The 25,641-nt window shown below is 48.4% G+C and overlaps 7 non-coding genes and 4 pseudogenes across 7 annotated transcripts; all 11 read left to right on the forward strand.

Annotated features, from left to right (window-relative positions):
- Window positions 1-487: 487 nt before the first annotated feature.
- Window positions 488-678, forward strand: LOC141150131 (U2 spliceosomal RNA). The gene has a single exon (XR_012246400.1). It is a non-coding gene; the product is annotated as a U2 spliceosomal RNA (small nuclear RNA).
- A 1,123-nt stretch (window positions 679-1,801) lies between these two features.
- Window positions 1,802-1,992, forward strand: LOC141150044 (U2 spliceosomal RNA). Its single transcript, XR_012246316.1, has one exon. It is a non-coding gene; the product is annotated as a U2 spliceosomal RNA (small nuclear RNA).
- A 1,131-nt stretch (window positions 1,993-3,123) lies between these two features.
- LOC141151170 (U2 spliceosomal RNA) lies at window positions 3,124-3,199 on the forward strand (annotated as a pseudogene).
- Window positions 3,200-4,015: 816 nt separating this feature from the next.
- LOC141150704 (U2 spliceosomal RNA) lies at window positions 4,016-4,194 on the forward strand (annotated as a pseudogene).
- Window positions 4,195-5,312: 1,118 nt separating this feature from the next.
- Window positions 5,313-5,404, forward strand: LOC141151292 (U2 spliceosomal RNA; annotated as a pseudogene).
- Window positions 5,405-6,198: 794 nt separating this feature from the next.
- Window positions 6,199-6,381, forward strand: LOC141150810 (U2 spliceosomal RNA). The gene has a single exon (XR_012246918.1). It is a non-coding gene; the product is annotated as a U2 spliceosomal RNA (small nuclear RNA).
- A 6,886-nt stretch (window positions 6,382-13,267) lies between these two features.
- LOC141149955 (U2 spliceosomal RNA) lies at window positions 13,268-13,458 on the forward strand. The gene has a single exon (XR_012246231.1). It is a non-coding gene; the product is annotated as a U2 spliceosomal RNA (small nuclear RNA).
- Window positions 13,459-14,574: 1,116 nt separating this feature from the next.
- LOC141150164 (U2 spliceosomal RNA) lies at window positions 14,575-14,765 on the forward strand. Its single transcript, XR_012246432.1, has one exon. It is a non-coding gene; the product is annotated as a U2 spliceosomal RNA (small nuclear RNA).
- Window positions 14,766-15,879: 1,114 nt separating this feature from the next.
- On the forward strand, window positions 15,880-16,070 carry LOC141150101 (U2 spliceosomal RNA). The gene has a single exon (XR_012246371.1). It is a non-coding gene; the product is annotated as a U2 spliceosomal RNA (small nuclear RNA).
- Window positions 16,071-17,189: 1,119 nt separating this feature from the next.
- On the forward strand, window positions 17,190-17,362 carry LOC141150169 (U2 spliceosomal RNA; annotated as a pseudogene).
- Window positions 17,363-25,094: 7,732 nt separating this feature from the next.
- On the forward strand, window positions 25,095-25,285 carry LOC141150137 (U2 spliceosomal RNA). The gene has a single exon (XR_012246406.1). It is a non-coding gene; the product is annotated as a U2 spliceosomal RNA (small nuclear RNA).
- The last annotated feature ends 356 nt before the right edge of the window (window positions 25,286-25,641 follow it).

Genomic DNA, 25,641 nt, shown 5'->3' on the forward strand with positions numbered 1-25,641 from the left:
AAGGCCAGAGTGACCAAAAGAACACCAGTAAGTAAAAGCCCTGAACTACATCTCCTGACTCTGAGTCTCCTTGCTGCACCTTCACAACCATCATCCTCCACGTCTGACCCCCTGAGGCTATACCCCTCCCGTTGGGGGTTATACTACCACAGCTGCACACACACCACCAGCCTCAGCGGACCATCCTGCAGCGGCGGCCTTTTGACCGCAAATCAACGGGTGGCGTAGTCGACACTAAGAACATCTGCAAGGACTGCCGCACACTGAGTTTGACACCCTGGGCACGGACCGGGTCACAGCCACTCGGAGACTACAACCCCCATCTGATCCGGCTCCGGGTATCCCTAACAACATGGCCCAGGGGGCGCGTCATAAGGGATCTAGAGGTTGACAACATGTCTTCGTAACGGGAGTCCAGGCGCCCATCTGCACAAATGGACTTTTCGGAATCCGAGGGTGGCACTCTGGGCCGAAACCAATTCTGGTTATCGCTTCTCGGCCTTTTGGCTAAGATCAAGTGTAGTATCTGTTCTTATCAGTTTAATATCTGATACATCCCCTATCTGGGGACCATATATTAAATGGATTTTTAGAACAGGGAGATGGTAAAAGAGCTTGCTCTGTCCACTCCACACATTGACCTGGTATTGCAGCATTTCCAGGACCGGTGCACTCATTCTTTAATGCAGTTTCTAAAATCAGAAAGAATTGAATTCAATGCTTTTTGTTGCTTTTGCTTGTTTGTCGGATTTTTGGATGGACTTTTTGGCTTTGCTTTTCTTCTCCTCATTGGATTTTTCATGTTAAAAGTTGCAGAAGCCAGATGACAAACTCATTTTGGCTCAACTTCAGCAACTCTGCATTGCACTGCCATGTACTGTACTGCAATGCTATCTATCTAGCTCTCCCCCTTTATTTCCTTTTGGATAAACAGCCATATTAGGCAAGCATTTTGTAGCTTTCACCTACCTAACTAACTAACTAACTAACTAACTACAGGTGGTGAGATAAGCTGCACAATATAATTGTCTTTTCAGTATATTGTTGCACACACACCATCTATTTAGCAAATGCCCTTGTTATCAACTGCAGCCTTTTAAACTCACCTGAGCTAACAGGTATGTGTGCTGGTTACTGTGCTGCACTTAAAATTTCTTTTTTGGCTTGCTACAATGGCTTTTCTGAAGCGTTGTCTCCCTCTGGTGGAACACTGACTTCTTTAATTTCAAGACTGCAGACTATAAAAAAATAGCCCCCCCAAAAAAAGTTTGGTTAATTGGTCTGTGGCGTTCTTTTAAAGTGTTGCTTATGGTGTTCTCTGTGAGCTTCTCAGTGCTGTTTAGCCAGCCAGGTATCCGGCCTGCAGTAGATGGAATGTGGCAATGGAACGCTGCGCGTGTCACAATAGGCTCTGAGCCTTTATATACCTGCGCACGGCAGCAGCCAACTTCAGTCTGCTGCTGGACAGCCAGCAGCAGCAGGAAAGGTAAGTAATCAGCAACACTCCTGCTAAGGGTAGACAGCTGCTCGTTCCCCCCCCCCACCTTAACTGGTTCTCCTCCCTACCACCGGTGTTGAGGCGGGTGGGAACAGCAGAGGGTGAGGGTGCTGTGCTAAAATAGGTGGAGTTATGCAGATCTAAAACGCGTGGATTGCGGCAGCAGCAAGGCGAAAAGTGCAGGCATGTAAGGGATCTAGAAGTTGACAACATGTCTTCGTAACGGGAGTCCAGGCGCCCATCTGCACAAATGGACTTTTCGGAATCCGAAAGTGGCACCCTGGGCCGAAACCAATTCTGGATATCGCTTCTCGGCCTTTTGGCTAAGATCAAGTGTAGTATCTGTTCTTATCAGTTTAATATCTGATACGTCCCCTATCTGGGGACCATTTATTAAATGGATTTTTACAACAGGGAGATGTAAAAAGAGCTTGCTCTGTCCACTCCACGCATTGACCTGGTATTGCAGCATTTCCAGGACCGGTGCACTCATTCTTTAATGCAGTTTCTAAAATCAGAAAGAATTGAATTCAATGCTTTTTGTTGCTTTTGCTTGTTTGTCGGATTTTTGGATGGACTTTTTGGCTTTGCTTTTCTTCTCCTCATTGGATTTTTCATGTTAAAAGTTGCAGAAGCCAGATGACAAACTCATTTTGGCTCAACTTCAGCAACTCTGCATTGCATTGCCATGTACTGTACGGCAATGCTATCTATCTAGCTCTCCCCCTTTATTTCCTTTTGGATAAACAGCCATAATAGGCAAGCATTTTGGAGCTTTCACCTACCTAACTAACTAACTAACTAACTAACTAACTAACTACAGGTGGTGAGATAAGCTGCACAATATAATTGTCTTTTCAGTATATTGTTGCACACACACCATCCATTTAGCAAATGCCCTTGTTATCAACTGCAGCCTTTTAAACTCACCTGAGCTAACAGGTATGTGTGCTGGTTACTGTGCTGCATTTAAAATTTCTTTTTTGGCTTGCTACAATGGCTTTTCTGAAGCGTTGTCTCCCTCTGGTGGAACACTGACTTCTTTAATTTCAAGCCTGCAGACTATAAAAAAATAGCCCCCTCAAAAAAAGTTTGGTTAATTGGTCTGTGGCGTTCTTTTAAAGTGTTGCTTATGGTGTTCTCTGTGAGCTTCTCAGTGCTGTTTAGCCAGCCAGGTATCCGGCCTGCAGTAGTTGGAATGTGGCAATGGAACGCTGCGCGTGTCACAATAGGCTCTGAGCCTTTATATACCTGCGCACGGCAGCAGCCACCTTCAGTCTGCTGCTGGACAGCCAGCAGCAGCAGGAAAGGTAAGTAATCAGCAACACTCCTGCTAAGGGTAGACAGCTGCTCGTTCCCCCCCCCCCCCTTAATTGGTTCTCCTCCCTACCACCGGTGTTGAGGCGGGTGGGAACAGCAGAGGGTGAGGGTGCTGTGCTAAAATAGGTGGAGTTATGCAGATCTAAAACGCGTGGATTGTGGCAGCAGCAAGCCGAAAAGTGCAGGCATGTAAGGGATCTAGAGGTTGACAACATGTCTTCGTAACGGGAGTCCAGGCGCCCATCTGCACAAATGGACTTTTCGGAATCCGAGGGTGGCACCCTGGGCCGAAGCCAATTCTGGTTATCGCTTCTCGGCCTTTTGGCTAAGATCAAGTGTAGTATCTTTCGAAAAGGCGGTTTTGGATGTTGACCACCCTAGTAGACTGATACAATGCACACTGGGGTTTAGGCGCTTGTTAGTACGCCAGGTGGCTTATATAGTCATCTGGTGGAAAGCATGGCCCCCCAGGATCGACGCCATTGGGCCGGGGAAGATTGAAAGCCCGAAGTGTGAAGTGCCCCAGGAGTGGTGACCCTGGGGTGCCTTAACTCACTGGGATTGGGAACCCCACTTGAGTTTATGGCACATTTGCACAAGCACTTCGTTTCACTCTTTAAGCACACACCCTTCTCCGGGCCTTCTGGCCTTAGGATGGGGAATTTTTGAAATTTCCGGTCGGAGGTCCGGTCAGTATTACACTGAAACAACCTTCACTATTTATTTTATTTATTATATTTTTTGTCACTGTGTGTCAGCTATTCACGTGTGTCCACATGTCACTTGGATTTTGTCGGGATGCGGTTCCCTTACGGGTTCCTCTCTTGGCAGGTCTAGGGGGGGAGTGTGTGGCCATCAGGTTCCGCTCCCCCCTGAACCCCCCTGGCTCTCCTCTTTCGGGAGGAGAGCGTTGTTGGCTCCCCTCTTCCGGGAGGGGAGCACAGTCTTTGGCTCCCAGTGCCTTGCTCGGGTGAGAACTCGGGCAGGTGCTGGGGGTAAGATTGGGTCGCCTCTGGCTTCGGCTGGAGGTGGCTATTTGTCCCTGTTCCTCGCTGTGGCCTTCTGGCTCGGAGGGACGGGGATTGGTTTGGGGGACCCTTCTCCTTTTGGAGAGGGTTTCAAGATGACCAGCATCCTAGTGCACTTTTTTTGTGGCACTTGTCACTTTTTTAAGCGCACTCGGGTTTAGTACACGAATTCGGGCTTTCAAAAAAAAAAAAAAATCTGTTCTTATCAGTTTAATATCTGATACGTCCCCTATCTGGGGACCATATATTAAATGGATTTTTAGAACAGGGAGATGGTAAAAGAGCTTGCTCTGTCTACTCCATGCATTGACCTGGAATTGCAGTATTTCCAGGACCGGTGCACTCATTCTTTAATGCAGTTTCTAAAATCAGAAAGAATTGAATTCAATGCTTTTTGTTGCTTTTGCTTGTTTGTCGGATTTTTGGATGGACTTTTTGGCTTTGCTTTTCTTCTCCTCATTGGATTTTTCATGTTAAAAGTTGCAGAAGCCAGATGACAAACTCATTTTGGCTCAACTTCAGCAACTCTGCATTGCATTGCCATGTACTGTACTGCAATGCTATCTATCTAGCTCTCCCCCTTTATTTCCTTTTGGATAAACAGCCATATTAGGCAAGCATTTTGGAGCTTTCACCTACCTAACTAACTAACTAACTAACTACAGGTGGTGAGATAAGCTGCACAATATAATTGTCTTTTCAGTATATTGTTGCACACACACCATCTATTTAGCAAATGCCCTTGTTATCAACTGCAGCCTTTTAAACTCACCTGAGCTAACAGGTATGTGTGCTGGTTACTGTGCTGCACTTAAAATTTCTTTTTTGGCTTGCTACAATGGCTTTTCTGAAGCGTTGTCTCCCTCTGGTGGAACAATGACTTCTTTAATTTCAAGACTGCAGACTATAAAAAAATAGCCCCCCCAAAAAAAGTTTGGTTAATTGGTCTGTGGCGTTCTTTTAAACTGTTGCTTATGGTGTTCTCTGTGAGCTTCTCAGTGCTGTTTAGCCAGCCAGGTATCCGGCCTGCAGTAGATGGAATGTGGCAATGGAACGCTGCGCGTGTCACAATAGGCTCTGAACCTTTATATACCTGTGCATGGCAGCAGCCACCTTCAGTCTGCTGCTGGACAGCCAGCAGCAGCGGGAAAGGTAAGTAATCAGCAATACTCCTGCTAAGGGTAGACAGCTGTTCGTTTCCCCACCCCCCTTAATTGGTTCTCCTCCCTACCACTGGTGTTGAGGCGGGTGGGAACAGCAGAGGGTGAGGGTGCTGTGCTAAAATAGGTGGAGTTATGCAGATCTAAAACGCGTGGATTGCGGCAGCAGCAAGCTGAAAAGTGCAGGCATGTAAGGAATCTAGAGGTTGACAACATGTCTTCGTAACGGGAGTCCAGGCGCCCATCTGCACAAATGAACTTTTCGGAATCCAAGGGTGGCACCCTGGGCCGAAACCAATTCTGGTTATCGCTTCTCGGCCTTTTGGCTAAGATCAAGTGTAGTATCTTTCGAAAAGGCGGTTTTGGATGTTGGCCGCCCTAGTAGATTGATACATTATGCACACTGGGGTTTAGGCGCTTGCTAGTACGCCAGGTGGCTAATATAGTCATCTGGTGGAAAGCATGGCCCCCCAGGATCGACGCCATTGGGCCGGGGAAGATCGAAAGCCCGAAGTGTGAAGTGCCCCAGGAGTGGTGACCCTGGGGTGCCTTAACTCACTGGGATTGGGAACCCCACTTGAGTTTATGGCACATTTGCACAAGCACTTCAAATTTTCTTTCTTCGCACACACCCTTATTCCGGGCCTTCTGGCCTTAGGATGGGGAATTTTTCAATTCCCGGTCGAAGGTCCGGGCAGTATTATACTGTGAAACCTTCACTATTTATTTAATTTCTTTGTCACTGTGTGTCCACTTATTCACGTGTGTCACGTCCTTCTAGGATTTTGTCGGGATGCGGTTCCCTTACGGGTTCCTCTCTTGGCAGGTCTAGGGGGGGAGTGTGTGGCCATCAGGTTCCGCTCCCCCCTGAACCCCCCTGGCTCTCCTCTTTCGGGAGGAGAGCGTTGTTGGCTCCCCTCTTCCGGGAGGGGAGCACAGTCTTTGGCTCCCAGTGCCTTGCTCGGGTGAGAACTCGGGCAGGTGCTGGGGGTAAGATTGGGTCGCCTCTGGCTTCGGCTGGAGGTGGCTTTTTGTCCCTGTTCCTCGCTGTGGCCTTTTGGCTCGGAGGGACGGGGAATGGTTTGGGGGACCCTTCTCCTTTTGGAGAGGGTTTCAAGAAGACCAGCATCCTAGTGCACTTTTTTTGTGGCACTTGTCACTTTTTTAAGCGCACTCGGGTTTTGTACACGAATTCGGGCTTTCGATAAAAAAAAAATAATAATCTGTTCTTATCAGTTTAATATCTGATACGTCCCCTATCTGGGGACCATATATTAAATGGATTTTTAGAACAGGGAGATGGTAAAAGAGCTTGCTCTGTCCACTCCACGCATTGACCAGGTATTGCAGCATTTCCAGGACCGGTGCACTCATTCTTTAATGCAGTTTCTAAAATCAGAAAGAATTGAATTCAATGCTTTTTGTTGCTTTTGCTTGTTTGTCGAATTTTTGGATGGACTTTTTGGCTTTGCTTTTCTTCTCCTCATTGGATTTTTCATGTTAAAAGTTGCAGAAGCCAGATGACAAACTCATTTTGGCTCAACTTCAGCAACTCTGCATTGCATTGCCATGTACTGTACTGCAATGCTATCTATCTAGCTCTCCCCCTTTATTTCCTTTTGGATAAACAGCCATATTAGGCAAGCATTTTGGAGCTTTCACCTACCTACCTAACTAACTAACTAACTAACTAACTACAGGTGGTGAGATAAGCTGCACAATATAATTGTCTTTTCAGTATATTGTTGCACACACACCATCTATTTAGCAAATGCCCTTGTTATCAACTGCAGCCTTTTAAACTCACCTGAGCTAACAGGTATGTGTGCTGGTTACTGTGCTGCACTTAAAATTTCTTTTTTGGCTTGCTACAATAGCTTTTCTGAAGCGTTGTCTCCCTCTGGTGGAACACTGACTTCTTTAATTTCAAGCCTGCAGACTATAACAAAATAGCCCCCCCCAAAAAAAGTTTGGTTAATTGGTCTGTGGCGTTCTTTTAAAGTGTTGCTTATGGTGTTCTCTGTGAGCTTCTCAGTGCTGTTTAGCCAGCCAGGTATCCGGCCTGCAGTAGATGGAATGTGGCAATGGAACGCTGCGCGTGTCACAATAGGCTCTGAGCCTTTATATACCTGCGCACGGCAGCAGCCACCTTCAGTCTGCTGCTGGACAGGTGCTGGCTTCCTTGCTGGAGTATTCTGCTTCTGCTTCCCTTCAGTCAAGCTGCCTTGTCCTACTATTATCTCCCAGATCTCGTGTGTATTTACCAGGTTAATCTTCACGCCTGTGGCTCTGGACATTCTCTGCCTATGTAAGCTACACTCACTGTGTTATCATTAACCTGTTTACTTTGGAATTTAACCCTTGCCTCACTCCACCCCATTAGAACTGTGTTTCTGAACTGTGTTGTTGTTTAACCCTTCGTTCACTCCCTCCGGTGAGGGCTGCTGGAACTATTTACTGGAATATTACTTAAATGTGAACTTGTTTCTGGACTTCCCTGAATCTACGCCTCATCTAGGATTAACTTGTGAACTTGTTCTTGGACTTCCCTGTGGCCACGTCACCAGTCTGTTAGACTTTCCTTTTGATCACATTTGTGTGAGGACTCCGTCGTAAGAACATTGCAGACTTGCTATATAGGTTCCAAAGACTTAATATCGCTGGACTTATTTCATTGTATGTCACTAAGGGTTATCTGTATATTGTTTTTGGGTGTTATTGCTGTTGCACAAATACATTATTTGCATTAAAGAAACCCGTCTCTGCTTCTTCATTGCCCCACGCTATCAGAATCCTCGAGTTCCTACAATAGTATTACAGGATACTCCAGCCAAAAAGAGGATTCTGCTGGGGCAATGACGGAGACACGGGCAGACAAGGTGTTCACCATAATTAACTCCTTGCAGCAGGAGATAGAGGTTTTACACAATAAGATTAGAGACATGGCATCCCAGGTTGACCACAACGCACAGGTGTTTGGTCAGGCTCTCCAAGATCTACGTACTAAGTTAGAAGTCCGGGAGGCCTTACCTACTGAGCCTACATCATCCACTAGTATGCCCAAAATGCCTCCATTCCGGTTTAATGGTGACCAAAGTCAATTCCGTGGGTTTGTTAACCAATGTATATTATTCTTTGATGTACATGCCTCCTATTACCGGTCTGATAGATCTAAGGTTCTATGTATTATCATGTTGTTGACCTCACGGGCACTGGCTTGGGCAAATCCTATGGTTGAAAGTCATGATACCCGTCTAAATAATTTGGATGATTTTCTGACAGCCATGGCACAAATGTTCGACAATCCCAACCGCCGTGCTACCGCTGAATCTGCCTTGCTTTCCTTACGCCAGGGGAAACGTTCAGTCATAGAATATGTTACTGAATTTAAAAGGTTAGTGGTGGACACCAGCTGGGATAACAATGCTTTATTGCCAATCTTTAGAAAGGGTTTGTCCAGTGCAATCAAGGATGAGCTAGCTCGTTCAGAGTCTCCACAGGAGTTTGAGTTGTTTTTACAACACTGTGTACGTATTGATATCCGTCTAACTGAACGCAGACAAGAAAAATGGGCAGCTGTAAATCGCATCACTAATTTCTCTCTTCCGTCTAGGGAAATCACAGGCAAAAACTTGCGGGAGGCCGAGGAGGTGCCTGTGCAGGTGGACTCGCTACAAAAACGTGAGAGTAATGAACGCCGCGAATACCGTCTCCGTGAGCGCTTATGTTTATATTGTGGCCAATCAGACCATTTCCTTATCAATTGTCCTAAATGTCCCAGGCGACCCAACAAGGTGTTGGCGGTAGTAGGGGATTATGATAACACTGACGCTGAATCTGAAGTTTCGGAGACCAGTCTACATCTAGATGCTGTTTTACCCCCTATATTGATGCCGACTTCCCCTAAAGACCAAGGGGAGAAATATTCACATTGTTCTCTTCCTATTCAGATTCAGTGGGAGGGACAGTGGATATCAAGTTCTGCCATGATAGACTCTGGAGCAGGTGGGAATTTCATGGATTCTTCTTTTGCCAGGGAACATGGTATAAAGACGCAACTAAGAGCTTCACCAGTCACTATGGAAACGGTGGATGGTTCCCCATTAGTTTCTGGACCAGTAGATAGGGAGACAGTGTTTCTGGAGTGTAAGATGGAACCAGACCATCAAGAAACACTTTCATTCATGTTAATATCTTCTCCTCATTTTCCTGTAATTTTAGGAATTCCCTGGTTACGGTCTCAAAATCCAAACATCAATTGGGAAACCAAGGAGATATCCTTCCTCCCGAAGTGTAGTCCTACCATCAGTCCAACGGTAGCGGTTCCAGTCACCCAGAATTTGGAAGAGGCAATACAGGTACCCACTCTCCCTCTGGTTTACCAGGAATTCTCGGACGTTTGTGACAAGAGGAAGGCAGATCAACTTCCCCCACATAGACCGTATGATTGCCCCATAGAATTGCTTCCTGGGGCAGCGATTCCTTTCGGCCATGTTTACCCGCTGGCGGCTCCGGAATTAAAATCATTACGAGAATATATAGATGAGAATTTAGCCAAGGGGTTTTTCCGACCATCTTCTTCACCAGCGGGAGCCCCTATATTCTTTGTAAAGAAGAAGGATGGGACTCTAAGACCCTGCATTGACTACCGGGAGTTAAATAAGGTAACCATTCGTAACAGGTACCCGTTGCCGCTAATTCCGGAATTGTTGGAAAGAGTTTGCCAGGCCAAAGTATTTACCAAATTAGATCTTTGCGGGGCATATTATCTACTTCGTATACGTCCCGGAGACGAATGGAAGACAGCTTTTAGATGCCGGTATGGACATTATGAATATTTGGTGATGCCATTCGGACTCTGTAACGCTCCTGCTGCTTTTCAATATTTAGCCAACGATATTTTCAGGGATTTATTGGACCAATATGTGGTAATTTATCTGGATGACATTTTGATCTTCTCTGATTCCTTACAGGAACATCGGGAACATGTTAAGACCGTGCTTAGACGTCTGAGAGATAATCATTTGTACATCAAACTCGAAAAGTGTGAATTTCATTGCTCTGAAATCCAATTTTTAGGCTATATTATTTCTCCTCAGGGATTGAATATGGAGTCTAGCAAGATCCAGGCAATCTTAGACTGGCCGGTACCTGGAAACATTAAAGAGGTACAACGATTCATTGGTTTCGCTAACTTTTATAGACGTTTCATCTGAAATTTCTCAGAAGTTGTCCGTCCCATCACTCTCCTCACCAAGAAGGGGAAGAAGTTTGTATGGTCTTCGCAAGCTCAGGGAGCCTTTGATCGCCTCAAGGTTTGTTTTACCACGGCTCCGTTATTGATGCATCCGGATCCTGCACTGCCTTTCATCGTGGAGGTGGACGCTTCTGACTGTGCATTGGGAGCTATCCTCTCACAACGTACCGGAGACAAAGGTTTGCTGCACCCGTGTGCCTTCTTTTCTCGTAGATTATCTTCTGCTGAACTGAACTATGATATTGCAGATAAGGAACTTTTGGCAATTATTTCCGCCTTTAAGGAATGGAGACACCATTTGCAGGGAGCAACTCAACAGGTAGTAGTACTCACGGATCATCGTAATTTGGAATTCCTTAAGTCTGCCAGGTGTCTTTCTCCTCGACAAGCTAGGTGGAGTTTGTTCTTGAACCAGTTTAATTTTATTATTTCGTACCGCCCAGGTTCACATAATGGGAAAGCTGACGCATTATCCCGAATCCATACGGTGGACTCCGTGCCTGGGACCCCGTCTAAGACCATCTTGTCTGATGCCAATTTCGTAGGAGTGCTCCAGGACTGGGACTTGTGGCAGGAGATCAAGCTGGCCTATGACGGTGACGTATTTCTTGCTGCTCCACCTGACAACGTGAATCTTGTCCTTCGGAATGGTGTGTGGCTTAGAGATCGATGTATTTATGTCCCAGAGGCTGTGAGACTTCGAATTCTCAAATTGGTCCATGACTCTGTATTGGCTGGTCATAGGGGGGTACAGAAGACGCAGGAATTTTTAAGTCGTTTTTTTTGGTGGCCTACTTGTTTGAAAGATGTGAATGACTATGTCCGCTCTTGTGAGGTTTGTGCCCGGTACAAAGTTCCTCGCGTGTCACCTACTGGTCTTCTTAAACCGCTACCTGTACCGTCTCGCCCTTGGGGGTCTATTTCGATGGACTTTATTGTGGAGTTACCCACCTCTGGCGGTAAAAATACTATTTTGGTGGTAGTAGATCGTTTAACGAAGGCTGCTCATTTCATTCCTTGTACCGGTCTTCCCTCAGCTACAGAGACAGTGGATCTGGTTATCCAGAACGTTTTCCGGCTGCATGGGGTACCAGATGAAATCATTTCTGACCGGGGAATACAATTTACCTCTAGATTCCGGAAAGGATTTTGTTCTGCGCTCCACATTAATGTTTGCTTGTCTTCTGCATACCATCCTCAGACCAACGGACAGACCGAACGGACAAATCAAACCTTGGAGCAATATCTACGCTGTTATGTCAGTCATTTGCAGGACGATTGGCTGAAGCTACTTCCTTTAGCGGAATTTTCATACAACAACTCTCAGAGCAGTTCTACGAAGGTAACGCCTTTTTTTGCCAATCTGGGATATCATCCAAATATTTTGCCTAGGTCTCCGGTTGCTATTTCGGTACCGGCGGTTGAAGATAGAGTGGCGGTGTTGCAACGTAATCTGGAAGTTTTGAAGGACACCCTGACCGTAGCACAGGAGCGTTACAAGAAGTCGGCCGATAGGTGCCGGAAACCGGCACCTATGTATAAGGTAGGAGACGCGGTTTGGTTGTCTACCAAGAATCTAAGATTGGGTGTTCCTTCGCAGAAACTGGGACAGAAATTCATCGGTCCATTCAAGATCACTGGGATTGTGAGCTCTGTTGCCTGTCGGCTGAAGCTACCACGGACTTTAAAGGTACACCCAGTATTTCATGTTTCTTTATTAAAACCGGTCTCTCCTAACACGTTTCAGGGACGTATCGTATCTCCCCCTCCACCAGTGTTGGTTGATGGTGAAGAGCAATTTATGGTACAGGATATTGTTGATTCGAGACTTCATAGGAACCGGCTTCAGTATCTAGTCAGATGGCAAGGTTACTCTCCCGAAAACGATTCTTGGGAACCAGTAAGTAACATCAATGCTCCCCTCAAGGTCGCTCAGTTTCATCAGAGATACCCGGACAAGCCTGGTCCTGGACCGTCCGGAGGCCGTCTTTAGGGGGGGAGTAATGTCAGTATTCCGGGTTTTCTAGGTAACCTTGTGAATGATTTTGCCATTTGTTAAGATGGAGTTTGCTGTTTTTGTATGCCCTACTTCCTGTTCGTTTGTTTAAAACCCGGCTCAGGTGCTGGCTTCCTTGCTGGAGTATTCTGCTTCTGCTTCCCTTCAGTCAAGCTGCCTTGTCCTACTATTATCTCCCAGATCTCGTGTGTATTTACCAGGTTAATCTTCACGCCTGTGGCTCTGGACATTCTCTGCCTATGTAAGCTACACTCACTGTGTTATCATTAACCTGTTGACTTTGGAATTTAACCCTTGCCTCACTCCACCCCGTTAGAACTGTGTCTCTGAACTGTGTTGTTGTTTAACCCTTCGTTCACTCCCTCCGGTGAGGGCTACTGGAACTATTTACTGGAATATTACTTAAATGTGAACTTGTTTCTGGACTTCCCTGAATCTACACCTCATCTAGGATTAACTTGTGAACTTGTTCTTGGACTTCCCTGTGGCCACGTCACCAGTCTGTTAGACTTTCCTTTTGATCACATTTGTGTCAGGACTCCGTCGTAAGAACATTGCAGACTTGCTATATAGGTTCCAAAGACTTAATATCGCTGGACTTATTTCATTGTATGTCACTACGGGTTATCTGTATATTGTTTTTGGGTGTTATTGCTGTTGCACAAATACATTATTTGCATTAAAGAAACCCGTCTCTGCTTGTTCATTGCCCCACGCTATCAGAATCCTCGAGTTCCTACAATAGTATTACACACTGGTGTTGAGGCGGGTGGGAACAGCAGAGGGTGAGGGTGCTGTGCTAAAATAGGTGGAGTTATACAGATCTAAAACGCGTGGATTGCGGCAGCAGCAAGCCGCAAAGTGCAGGCATGTAAGGGATCTAGAGGTTGACAACATGTCTTCGTAACGGGAATCCAGGTGCCCATCTGCACAAATGGACTTTTCGGAATCCGAGGGTGGCACCCTGGGCCGAAACCAATTCTGGTTATCGCTTCTCGGCCTTTTGGCTAAGATCAAGTGTAGTATCTGTTCTTATCAGTTTAATATCTGATACGTCCCCTATCTGGGGACCATATATTAAATGGATTTTTACAACAGGGAGATGTAAAAAGAGCTTGCTCTGTCCACTCCACGCATTGACCTGGTATTGCAGTGTTTCCAGGACCGGTGCACTCATTCTTTAATGCAGTTTCTAAAATCAGAAAGAATTGAATTCAATGCTTTTTGTTGCTTTTGCTTGTTTGTCGGATTTTTGGATGGACTTTTTGGCTTTGCTTTTCTTCTCCTCATTGGATTTTTCATGTTAAAAGTTGCAGAAGCCAGATGACAAACTCATTTTGGCTCAACTTCAGCAAATCTGCATTGCATTGCCATGTACTGTACTGCAATGCTATCTATCTAGCTCTCCCCCTTTATTTCCTTTTGGATAAACAGCCATATTAGGCAAGCATTTTGGAGCTTTCACCTACCTAACTAACTAGCTAACTAACTACAGGTGGTGAGATAAGCTGCACAATATAATTGTCTTTTCAGTATATTGTTGCACACACACCATCTATTTAGCAAACGCCCTTGTTATCAACTGCAGCCTTTTAAACTCACCTGAGCTAACAGGTATGTGTGCTGGTTACTGTGCTGCACTTAAAATTTCTTTTTTGGCTTGCTACAATGGCTTTTCTGAAGCGTTGTCTCCCTCTGGTGGAACACTGACTTCTTTAATTTCAAGCCTGCAGACTATAAAAAAATAGTACCCCCCAAAAAAGTTTGGTTAATTGGTCTGTGGCGTTCTTTTAAAGTGTTGCTTATGGTGTTCTCTGTGAGCTTCTCAGTGCTGTTAAGCCAGCCAGGTATCCGGCCTGCAGTAGATGGAATGTGGCAATGGAACGCTGCGCGTGTCACAATAGGCTCTGAGCCTTTATATACCTGCGCACGGCAGCAGCCATCTTCAGTCTGCTGCTGGACAGCCAGCAGCAGCAGGAAAGGTAAGTAATCAGCAACACTCCTGCTAAGGGTAGACAGCTGCTCATTCCCCCCCCCCTTAATTGGTTCTCCTCCCTACCACCGGTGTTGAGGCGGGTGGGAACAGCAGAGGGTGAGGGTGCTGTGCTAAAATAGGTGGAGTTATGCAGATCTAAAACACGTGGATTGGGGCAGCAGCAAGCCGAAAAGTGCAGGCATGTAATGGATCTAGAGGTTGACAACATGTCTTCGTAACGGGAGTCCAGGCGCCCATCTGCACAAATGGACTTTTCGGAATCCGAGGGTGGCACCCTGGGCCGAAACCAATTCTGGTTATCGCTTCTCGGCCTTTTGGCTAAGATCAGGTGTAGTATCTGTTCTTATCAGTTTAATATCTGATACGTCCCCTATCTGGGGACCATATATTAAATGGATTTTTACAACAGGGAGATGTAAAAAGACCTTGCTCTGTCCACTCAACTCATTGACCTGGTATTGCAGCATTTCCAGGACCGATGCACTCATTCTTTAATGCAGTTTCTAAAATCAGAAAGAATTGAATTCAATGCTTTTTGTTGCTTTTGCTTGTTTGTCTGATTTTTTGATGGACTTTTTGGCTTGGCTTTTCTTCTCCTCATTGGATTTTTCATGTTAAAAGTTGCAGAAGCCAGATGACAAACTCATTTTGGCTCAACTTCAACAACTCTGCATTGCATTGCCATGTACTGTACTGCAATGCTATCTATCTAGCTCTCCCCCTTTATTTCCTTTTGGATAAACAGCCATATTAGGCAAGCATTTTGGAGCTTTCACCTACATAACTAACTAACTAACTACAGGTGGTGAGATAAGCTGCACAATATAATTGTCTTTTCAGTATATTGTTGCACACACACCATCTATTTAGCAAATGCCCTTGTTATCAACTGCAGCCTTTTAAACTCACCTGAGCTAACAGGTATGTGTGCTGGTTACTGTGCTGCACTTAAAATTTCTTTTTTGGCTTGCTACAATGGCTTTTCTGAAGCGTTGTCTCCCTCTGGTGGAACACTGACTTCTTTCATTTCAAGCCTGCAGACTATAAAAAAATAGCCCCCCCAAAAAAAGTTTGGTTAATTGGTCTGTGGCGTTCTTTTAAAGTGTTGCTTATGGTGTTCTCTGTGAGCTTCTCAGTGCTGTTTAGCCAGCCAGGTATCCGGCCTGCAGTAGATGGAATGTGGCAATGGAACGCTGCGCGTGTCATAATAGGCTCTGGGCCTTTATATACCTGCGCACGGCAGCAGCCACCTTCAGTCTGCTGCTGGACAGCCAGCAGCAGCAGGAGAGGTAAGTAATCAGCAACACTCCTGCTAAGGGTAGACAGCTGCTCGTTTCCCCCCCCCCCTTAATTGGTTCTCCTCCCTACCACCGGTGTTGAGGCGGGTGGGAACAGCAGAGGGTGAGGGTGCTGTGCTAAAATAGGTGGAGTTATGCAGATCTAAAATGCGTGGATTGCGGCAGCAGCAAGCCGAAAAGTGCAGGCATGTAAGGGATCTAGAGGTTGACAACATGTCTTCGTAATGGGAGTCCAGGCGCCCATCTGCACAAATGGACTTTTCGGAATCCGAGGGTGGCACCCTGGACCGAAACCAATTCTGGTTATCGCTTCTCGGCCTTTTGGCTAAGATCAAGTGTAGTATCTGTTCTTATCAGTTTAATATCTGATACGTCCCCTATCTGGGGACCATATATTAAATGGATTTTTACAACAGGGAGATGTAAAAAGAGCTTGCTTTGTCCACTCCACGCATTGACCTGGTATTGCAGCATTTCCAGGACCGGTGCACTCATTCTTTAATGCAGTTTCTAAAATCAGAAAGAATTGAATTCAATGCTTTTTTTTGCTTTTGCTTGTTTGTCGGATTTTTGGATGGACTTTTTGGCTTTGCTTTTCTTCTCTTCATTGGATTTTTCATGTTAAAAGTTGCAGAAGCCAGATGACAAACTCATTTTGGCTCAACTTCAGCAACTCTGCATTGCATTGCCATGTACTGTACTGCAATGCTATCTATCTAGCTCTCCCCCTTTATTTCCTTTTGGATAAACAGCCATATTAGGCAAGCATTTTGGATCTTTCACCTACCTAACTAACTAACTAACTAACTACAGGTGGTGAGATAAGCTGCACAATATAATTGTCTTTTCAGTATATTGTTGCACACACACCATCTATTTAGCAAATGCCCTTGTTATCAACTGCAGCCTTTTAAACTCACCTGAGCTAACAGGTATGTGTGCTGGTTACTGTGCTGCACTTAAAATTTCTTTTTTGGCTTGCTACAATGGCTTTTCTGAAGAGTTGTCTCCCTCTGGTGGAACACTGACTTCTTTAATTTCAAGCCTGCAGACTATAAAAAAATAGCCCCCCCAAAAAAAGTTTGGTTAATTGGTCTGTGGCATTCTTTTAAAGTGTTGCTTATGGTGTTCTCTGTGAGCTTCTCAGTGCTGTTTAGCCAGCCAGGTATCCGGCCTGCAGTAGATGGAATGTGGCAATGTAACGCTGCGCGTGTCACAATAGGCTCTGAGCCTTTATATACCTGCGCACGGCAGCAGCCACCTTCAGTCTGCTGATGGACAGCCAGCAGCAGCAGGAAAGGTAAGTAATCAGCAACACTCCTGCTAAGGGTAGACAGCTGATCGTTCCCCCCCCCCCCCTTAATTGGTTCTCCTCCCTACCACCGGTGTTGAGGCGGGTGGGAACAGCAGAGGGTGAGGGTGCTGTGCTAAAATAGGTGGAGTTATGCAGATCTAAAACGCGTGGATTGCGGCAGCAGCAAGCCGAAAAGTGCAGGCATGTAAGGGATCTAGAGGTTGACAACATGTCTTCGTAACGGGAGTCCAGGCGCCCATCTGCACAAATGGACTTTTCGGAATCCGAGGGTGGCACCCTGGGCCGAAACAAATTCTGGTTATCGCTTCTCGGCCTTTTGGCTAAGATCAAATGTAGTATCTGTTCTTATCAGTTTAATATCTGATACGTCCCCTATCTGGGGACCATATATTAAATGGATTTTTACAACAGGGAGATGTAAAAAGAGCTTGCTCTGTCCACTCCACGCATTGACCTGGTGTAGCGCCGGCGTCCCTACCCTCTGCTAGGCAGGGACGCTGTTCCCCTCACCCCTCTGCTCCGAGCCCGGCGTCCTCCTCCCGCTCTGCTGGCAGCGCGCGCTCCTTCCCGGCCACTGTGCTTAGGGCGCGCGCGTGCGCGCTCCCCCCCTCTTAAAGGGGCCGCGCGCGCCGTCCTAAGGAGTCCCCGGCCAATGGCCGGAGGACTTCACCATATATAAGGCACCTCCTCCAAAATGGAGGTGCCCGAGCAATGTTGTTGCACTGTTCACTACTCTGCTTCAGCCCTCAGGTCCCGTTGCCAGTTACCTGCCAGAATCCTGCCAGTTTGCTGTCTGTTTCCTGCCTGACATTCCTCCTACCTGCTTGCTAGCCTGAGGTCCGACGGTCTGCCTTCCTACTCCTGTCAGTCTGTCTATGGACCAGCTTGCCCGCTCACCTGGGAGCGCACATCTTCTACCTGCCTGCTAGCCTACCTGGAGGCTCCGCCGTCACGTGCTGTGACCACCTGCCATTCCAGAGACTCCTGCCCGCTCACCTGGGAGCGCTCATCTGCTGCCTGTCTGTTGGCCTACCTGGAGGCTCCGCCGTCACGTGTTGTGACCACCTGCCATTCCAGAGACTCCTGCCCGCTCACCTGGGAGCGCTCATCTGCTGCCTGTCTGTTGGCCTACCTGGAGGTTCCGCCGTCACATGCTGTGACCACCCGTTTATCCAAAGACTCTCCCTTGCTCACCTGGGAGCACACATCTACCATCTGCCTGCTAGCCTACCTGGAGGCTCAGCCATCACAGGTCGTACCTACCCTTTACCCAGAGACTGCCCCGGTCACTTGCCGTGACCTCCTGCCCGTTCATCCAGAGACTGCCCCGGTCACTTGCCGTGACCTCCTGCCCGTTCATCCAGAGACTGCCCCGGTCACTTGCCGTGACCTCCTGCCCGTTCATCCAGAGACTGCCCCGGTCACTTGCCGTGACCTCCTGCCCATTCATCCAGAGACTGCCCCGGTCACTTGCCGTGACCTCCTGCCCGTTCATCCAGAGACTGCCCCGGTCACTTGCCGTGACCTCCAGCCCGTTCACCCAGAGACTGTCCCGGTCACCTGCTGTGACTGCCTGCCCGTCTTCCCTGGTCGCCACCCGCTCCCTTACAAGGACCGCCCCCTTGTATAGTAGCTCAGAGGTTCCGCCTCCCAGACCCGTTACAGTTTGCTCGGGCCATGGAACCCGGTGGCACCCAAGCTCCCTCACTCTCGGACCTGTGTCATGAACTGTCCCGTCAGAGGTCCCAACAGGAGTCCATCCTGGGTCACCTGCGGAATGTCAATTCTCGCCTGGACACTCTGACTGCTCCACCAGCGACCACCGCCAGTGCCATGACTCGCAATCCGGCAGCTCCGCTGCCCACCAATACTATGGTATCCTACCCCGGACCCCGGCTTTCTGCACCTCCTCGCTTCGGAGGCGACTCCGCTCAGGCTCGGGGCTTTATAAATCAGTGCACCCTGCAATTTGAACTCCTGTCCCACCAGTTTAACTCCGACCGGGCCAAAATTGCCTTCATCATGTCCCATCTCACCGGGGAGGCCCTGGCCTGGCTAAATCCTCTATGGGAGAGAGGAGACCCCCTGGTGTCCGACTTGCCTGCCTTTCTCACGGCTTTCCGGAAAGTCTTCGACGAACCCGGACGGAAGACCTCATCCGCATCATCTCTGCTGGGCCTCCGTCAGGGAAGTCTCACCGTGGGCCAATATGCCATACGGTTCCGTACCCTTGCCTCGGAGCTGGCCTGGGATAATGACGCTCTGGTATCTGTCTTCTGGGAGGGTCTGTCCGGCCGTATTAAAGATGAACTCGCCGGTCGAGACATGGCTACCACTCTCGATGACCTAATAACTCTTGCCACCCGGATTGACCTACGGTTCCAGGAGCGTGCAAAAGAAGTCACCCGTGAGAGGAGGTTTCCACGTCTAGCTCCTACTTTTCAGAAACCCGTCACTCCCTCCGTTTCTCCCCAGGTACACTCTCCTGAGCCTATGCAGGTCGACCAGACCAAGATGGTCAAAACCCGTCAGGACTTACGCCGTGCCGAGGGGAGCTGCTTCTACTGTGGCAGTAAGGAGCACCGGATCTGTACCTGCCCGGAGAGGTCGGGAAACGCCTGTGTCTAGGTTCGCTCAGAGAGGTCGACCTAGACAAGAATAAATACTCTCCATCTCTGCTGCTGTCAGTCTCAATTATCTGCGGGGAGAATCGTTATTTCGAACTAGCCCAACTTGACTCTGGAGCGGCCGGGAATCTTATTTCACAGGCCCTGGTAGAAAAATACCGCATTCCCACCAAACCTCTGGCTATACCATTATCTGTCGCTGCTGTGGATGGGGGCCTCTTACCACGTCCCATCCAACTCATCACCGAATCCATAACTCTGCAGGTGGGAATGCTGCATTCTGAGAGCATCTCTTTTCATGTTCTGCCTGGACTCTCTCACGCCCTCTTACTAGGTCTACCTTGGCTCCAGAGACATGCACCCGTGCTTGACTGGCAGACCGGAGAAGTCCTTCGCTGGGGACAGGACTGTCATAAGACTTGTTTGGTTCCTGTTCATCCCGCCCGTCCTTCTCCTACCCCAACTAATCTACCTGGACTTCCGATTCCCTATTGGTCATTTGCTGATGTCTTTAATAAAAAAGAGGCAGAGACATTACCCCCTCATAGACCATACGACTGTCCTATCAACCTGTTACCCGGTACTACGCCTCCCCGTGGGCGTATTTACCCATTGTCCGCTGCTGAGACCCGGTCGATGTCCGAATATATTGAGGAGAATTTGGCCAGGGGATTCATCCGGAAATCTACCTCCCCGGCGGGAGCAGGCTTCTTTTTCGTAAAAAAGAAGGACGGCTCTCTCCGTCCCTGTATAGACTATAGAGGCCTTAACCAGATCACGGTGAAGAATAAGTACCCCCTTCCGCTCATTCCAGAATTATTTGATCGTCTGAGGGGGGCTAGAATCTTCACCAAACTGGACCTCCGTGGGGCGTACAACCTGGTCCGTATCCGTCAAGGGGATGAATGGAAGACTGCATTCAACACCCGGGACGGCCACTATGAATATCTGGAAATGCCCTTTGGTCTCTGTAACGCTCCTGCCGTCTTTCAAGAGTTGGTCAATGACATCTTCCGGGACCTTCTCTACTCCTGCGTAGTGGTGTACCTGGATGACATCTTGGTCTTCTCTCCGGATCTCCATACTCACCGTAGGGACGTTCGTCAGGTTCTGCTCAGGCTCAGGCAGAATCACCTCTTCGCTAAATATGAGAAGTGCCTCTTTGAGCAGACCTCGCTTCCGTTTTTGGGCTACATTATTTCTCAGACCGGCCTACGAATGGATCCAGAGAAACTGTCTGCCATCGAGAAATGGCCCCGACCGGAGGGGTTGAAGGCCATTCAGCGGTTCCTGGGCTTCGCCAACTACTACCGCCTCTTCATACCGCACTTCTCTTCCCGGACTGCCCCAATTTCCGCGCTCACCCGTAAGGGCACTAATCCCAGAGAGTGGCCGCCCGAAGCAGAGGAGGCCTTTCTTTCCTTAAAACAGGCCTTCTCTTCCGCCCCAGTGCTGCATCGCCCAGATGGCAACAAGCAGTTCTTCCTGGAGGTTGACGCCTCCTCCTCTGGAGCCGGAGCGGTACTTACCCAAAAATCATCTTCCGGGAGAATGGTAACTTGTGGCTTCTTCTCCAAACTCTTCTCCTCTTCTGAGCGCAACTATTCCATAGGAGATCGAGAGTTATTGGCCATCAAGCTGGCATTGGAGGAGTGGCGTTACCTGCTCGAAGGGGCTCTTCACCCGGTAATAATTTACACTGACCACAAGAACTTGGCTTACCTCCAGCATGCCCAGAGACTTAACCCGCGCCAAGCCCGGTGATCCTTGTTTTTTGCTCGCTTTGATTTTACTCTTCATTTTCGCCCGGCTGACAAAAACATCAAGGCGGACGCCTTGTCCCGATCCTTTCTGGTGTCTGATCTCGAGGAAGAACCGAAACACATCATCGATCCCGCCAGAGTAATGCAGGTGGCTCCCGTGAGTCTAAATCGTCTCCCTCCCGGTAAGACGTTCGTATCAGTACCTGATCGGGAGGAGATCCTACACTGGGGTCACTCGTCTAAACTAGCTGGCCACGCCGGTCAGAAAAAGACCCTCCAGCTTATTACCCGGCACTACTGGTGGCCTACCCTGCACAATGACGTAATAGACTTTGTTTCTGCCTGTGTGTCCTGCGCCCGCAACAAGGTTCCGAGACATCTGCCAGCCGGTCGCCTCCTTCCGCTTCCAGTACCTGCTGCCCCCTGGCAGCATATAGCAATGGACTTTATAACTGATCTCCCCGTCTCTGCCGGCTGTACGGTCATTTGGGTGGTCGTTGACCGCTTTTCCAAGATGGCTCATTTCGTTCCCCTGCCAGTCCTCCCATCTGCACCCGAGCTGGCTAAAGACTTTATCCGCCACATCTCCCGTCTTCATGGACTGCCCCTCCACATAGTGTCGGATCGTGGGGTACAGTTCACCTCACGCTTCTGGAGAGCCACTTGTAAACTGCTAGACGTCACCCTGGACTTCTCCTCCGCTTACCACCCACAGTCTAATGGTCAAGTGGAGCGGATCAATCAGAACCTGACCAGTTACCTCCGGCACTTCGTTAATGCCCACCATTCAGACTGGGTGGATCTCCTGCCATGGGCCGAATTTTCTTACAACAATCACGAGAGCGAATCTTCCTCCAAATCCCCGTTTTTTGTAGTCTTCGGTCAGCATCCTCGGATCCCATTTCCCGTCTCCACCTCGGTGGACAATCCGGCTGCGGAATCTCTTGTTATCAAATTTTCCTCCATATGGGAGAGCACCCGGTCCGCACTCCTTCTGTCATCCGAGAGTATGAAAAGACATGCTGACAAAAAACGTCTGGATCCTCCTCAATTCCGTCCAGGGGATAAGGTCTGGCTCTCGTCCAAGTATGTCCGGCTCAAGATTCCTTCCTATAAGTTAGGGCCTCGGTTCATCGGTCCTCTGGAGGTCATCAGTCAGATCAACCCGGTGGCCTATAAATTGAAACTCCCGGCCAACTTGCGGATCCCTAACTCCTTCCATGTATCTCTCCTCAAACCTGTGGTACTTAACTCTTTTTCCAAGTCTACAGGTACGCCTCCTGCTCCGGTTTCCGCTGAAAACGAATTTGAGGTAGAGAACATTCTGGCCACCAAAAGGGTAAGAGGGAAGACCTTTTTTCTAGTAGATTGGAAGGGGTTTGGTCCTGAAGAGAGAACGTGGGAGCCCCGGGAGAACATCCATGCCCCTCTCATCCTAGCTAAATTTCTCTCTGGCCTAAAAAAGGGGGGGCCTAAAGGGGGGGTACTGTAGCGCCGGCGTCCCTGCCCTCTGCTAGGCAGGGACGCTGTTCCCCTCACCCCTCTGCTCCGAGCCCGGAGTCCTCCTCCCGCTCTGCTGGCAGCGCGTGCTCCTTCCAGGCCACTGTGCTTAGGGTGCGCGCGCGCTCTCCCCCTCTTAAAGGGGCCGCGCGCGCCGTCCTAAGGAGTCCCCGGCCAATGGCCGGAGGACTTCACCATATATAAGGCACCTCCTCCAAAATGGAGGTGCCCGAGCAATGTTGTTGCACTGTTCACTACTCTGCTTCAGCCCTCAGGTCCCGTTGCCAGTTACCTGCCAGTTACCTGCCAGAATCCTGCCAGTTTGCTGTCTGTTTCCTGCCTGACATTCCTCCTACCTGCTTGCTAGCCTGAGGTCCGACGGTCTGCCTTCCTACTCCTGTCAGTCTGTCTATGGACCAACCTGCCCGCTCACCTGGGAGCGCACATCTTCTACCTGCCTGCTAGCCTACCTGGAGGCTCCGCCATCACGTGCTGTGACCACCTGCCATTCCAGAGACTCCTGCCTGCTCACCTGGGAGCGCTCATCTGCTGCCTGTCTGTTGGCCTACCTGGAGGCTCCGCCGACACGTGCTGTGACCACCTGCCATTCCAGAGACTCCTGCCCGCTCACCTGGGAGTGCTCATCTGCTGCCTGTCTGTTGGCCTACCTGGAGGCTCCGCCGTCACATGCTGTGACCACCCGTTTATCCAGAGACTCTCGCTTGCTCACCTGGGAGCACACATCTACCATCTGCCTGCTAGCCTACCTGGAGGCTCAGCCATCACAGGTCGTACCTACCCTTTACCCAGAGACTGCCCCGGTCACTTGCCGTGACCTCCTGCCCGTTCATCCAGAGACTGCCCCGGTCACTTGCCGTGACCTCCTGCCCGTTCATCCAGAGACTGCCCCGGTCACTTGCCATGACCTCCTGCCCGTTCATCCAGAGACTGCCCCGGTCACTTGCCGTGACCTCCTGCCCGTTCATCCAGAGACTGCCCCGGTCACTTGCCGTGACCTCCAGCCCGTTAACCCAGAGACTGTCCCGGTCACCTGCTGTGACTGCCTGCCCGTCTTCCCTGGTCGCCACCCGCTCCCTTACAAGGGCCGCCCCCTTGTATAGTAGCTCAGAGGTTCCGCCTCCCAGACCCGTTACACCTGGTATTGCAGTATTTCCAGGACCGGTGCACTCATTCTTTAATGCAGTTTCTAAAATCAGAAAGAATTGAATTCAATGCTTTTTGTTGCTTTTGCTTGTTTGTCGGATTTTTGGATGGACTTTTTGGCTTTGCTTTTCTTCTCCTCATTGGATTTTTCATGTTAAAAGTTGCAGAAGCCAGATGACAAACTCATTTTGGCTCAACTTCAGCAACTCTGCATTGAATTGCCATGTACTGTACTGCAATGCTATCTATCTAGCTCTCCCCCTTTATTTCCTTTTGGATAAACAGCCATATTAGGCAAGCATTTTGGAGCTTTCACCTACCTAACTAACTAACTAACTTACTAACTACAGGTGGTGAGATAAGCTGCACAATATAATTGTCTTTTCAGTATATTGTTGCACACACACCATCTATTTAGCAAATGCCCTTGTTATCAACTGCAGCCTTTTAAACTCACCTGAGCTAACAGGTATGTGTGCTGGTTACTGTGCTGCACTTAAAATTTCTTTTTTGGCTTGCTACAATGGCTTTTCTGAAGCGTTGTCTCCCTCTGGTGGAACACTGACTTCTTTAATTTCAAGCCTGCAGACTATAAAAAAATAGCCCCCCCAAAAAAAGTTTGGTTAATTGGTCTGTGGCGTTCTTTTAAAGTGTTGCTTATGGTGTTCTCTGTGAGCTTCTCAGTGCTGTTTAGCCAGCCAGGTATCCGGCCTGCAGTAGATGGAATGTGGCAATGGAACGCTGCGCGTGTCACAATAGGCTCCGAGCCTTTATATACCTGCGCACGGCAGCAGCCACCTTCAGTCTGCTGCTGGACAGCCAGCAGCAGCAGGAAAGGTAAGTAATCAGCAACACTCCTGCAAAGGGTAGACAGCGGCTCGTTCCCCCCCCCCCCTTAATTGGTTCTCCTCCCTACCACCGGTGTTGAGGCGGGTGGGAACAGCAGAGGGTGAGGGTGCTGTGCTAAAATAGGTGGAGTTATGCAGATCTAAAACGCGTGGATTGCGGCAGCAGCAAGCCGAAAAGTGCAGTCATGTAAGGGATCTAGAGGTTGACAACATGTCTTCGTAACGGGAGTCCAGGCGCCCATCTGCACAAATGGACTTTTCAGAATCCGAGGGTGGCACCCTGGGCCGAAACCAATTCTGGTTATCGCTTCTCGGCCTTTTGGCTAAGATCAAGTGTAGTATCTGTTCTTATCAGTTTAATATCTGATACGTCCCCTATCTGGGGACCATATATTAAATGGATTTTTAGAACAGGGAGATGGTAAAAGATCTTGCTCTGTCCACTCCACGCATTGACCTGGTATTGCAGCATTTCCAGGACCGGTGCACTCATTCTTTAATGCAGTTTCTAAAATCAGAAAGAATTGAATTCAATGCTTTTTGTTGCTTTTGCTTGTTTGTCGGATTTTTGGATGGACTTTTTGGCTTTGCTTTTCTTCTCCTCATTGGATTTTTCATGTTAAAAGTTGCAGAAGCTTGATGACAAACTCATTTTGGCTCAACTTCAACAACTCTGCATTGCATTGCCATGTACTGTACTGCAATGCTATCTATCTAGCTCTCCCCCTTTATTTCCTTTTGGATAAACAGTCATATTAGGCAAGCATTTTGGAGCTTTCACCTACCTACCTAACTAACTAACTACAGGTGGTGAGATAAGCTGCACAATATAATTGTCTTTTCAGTATAT

The sequence above is a fragment of the Phyllobates terribilis genome, unplaced genomic scaffold, assembly GCF_046119375.1.
Source record: "Phyllobates terribilis strain yellow unplaced genomic scaffold, ASM4611937v1 Scaffold_5__5_contigs__length_657084704, whole genome shotgun sequence".
Lineage (NCBI taxonomy): Eukaryota > Metazoa > Chordata > Amphibia > Anura > Dendrobatidae > Phyllobates > Phyllobates terribilis.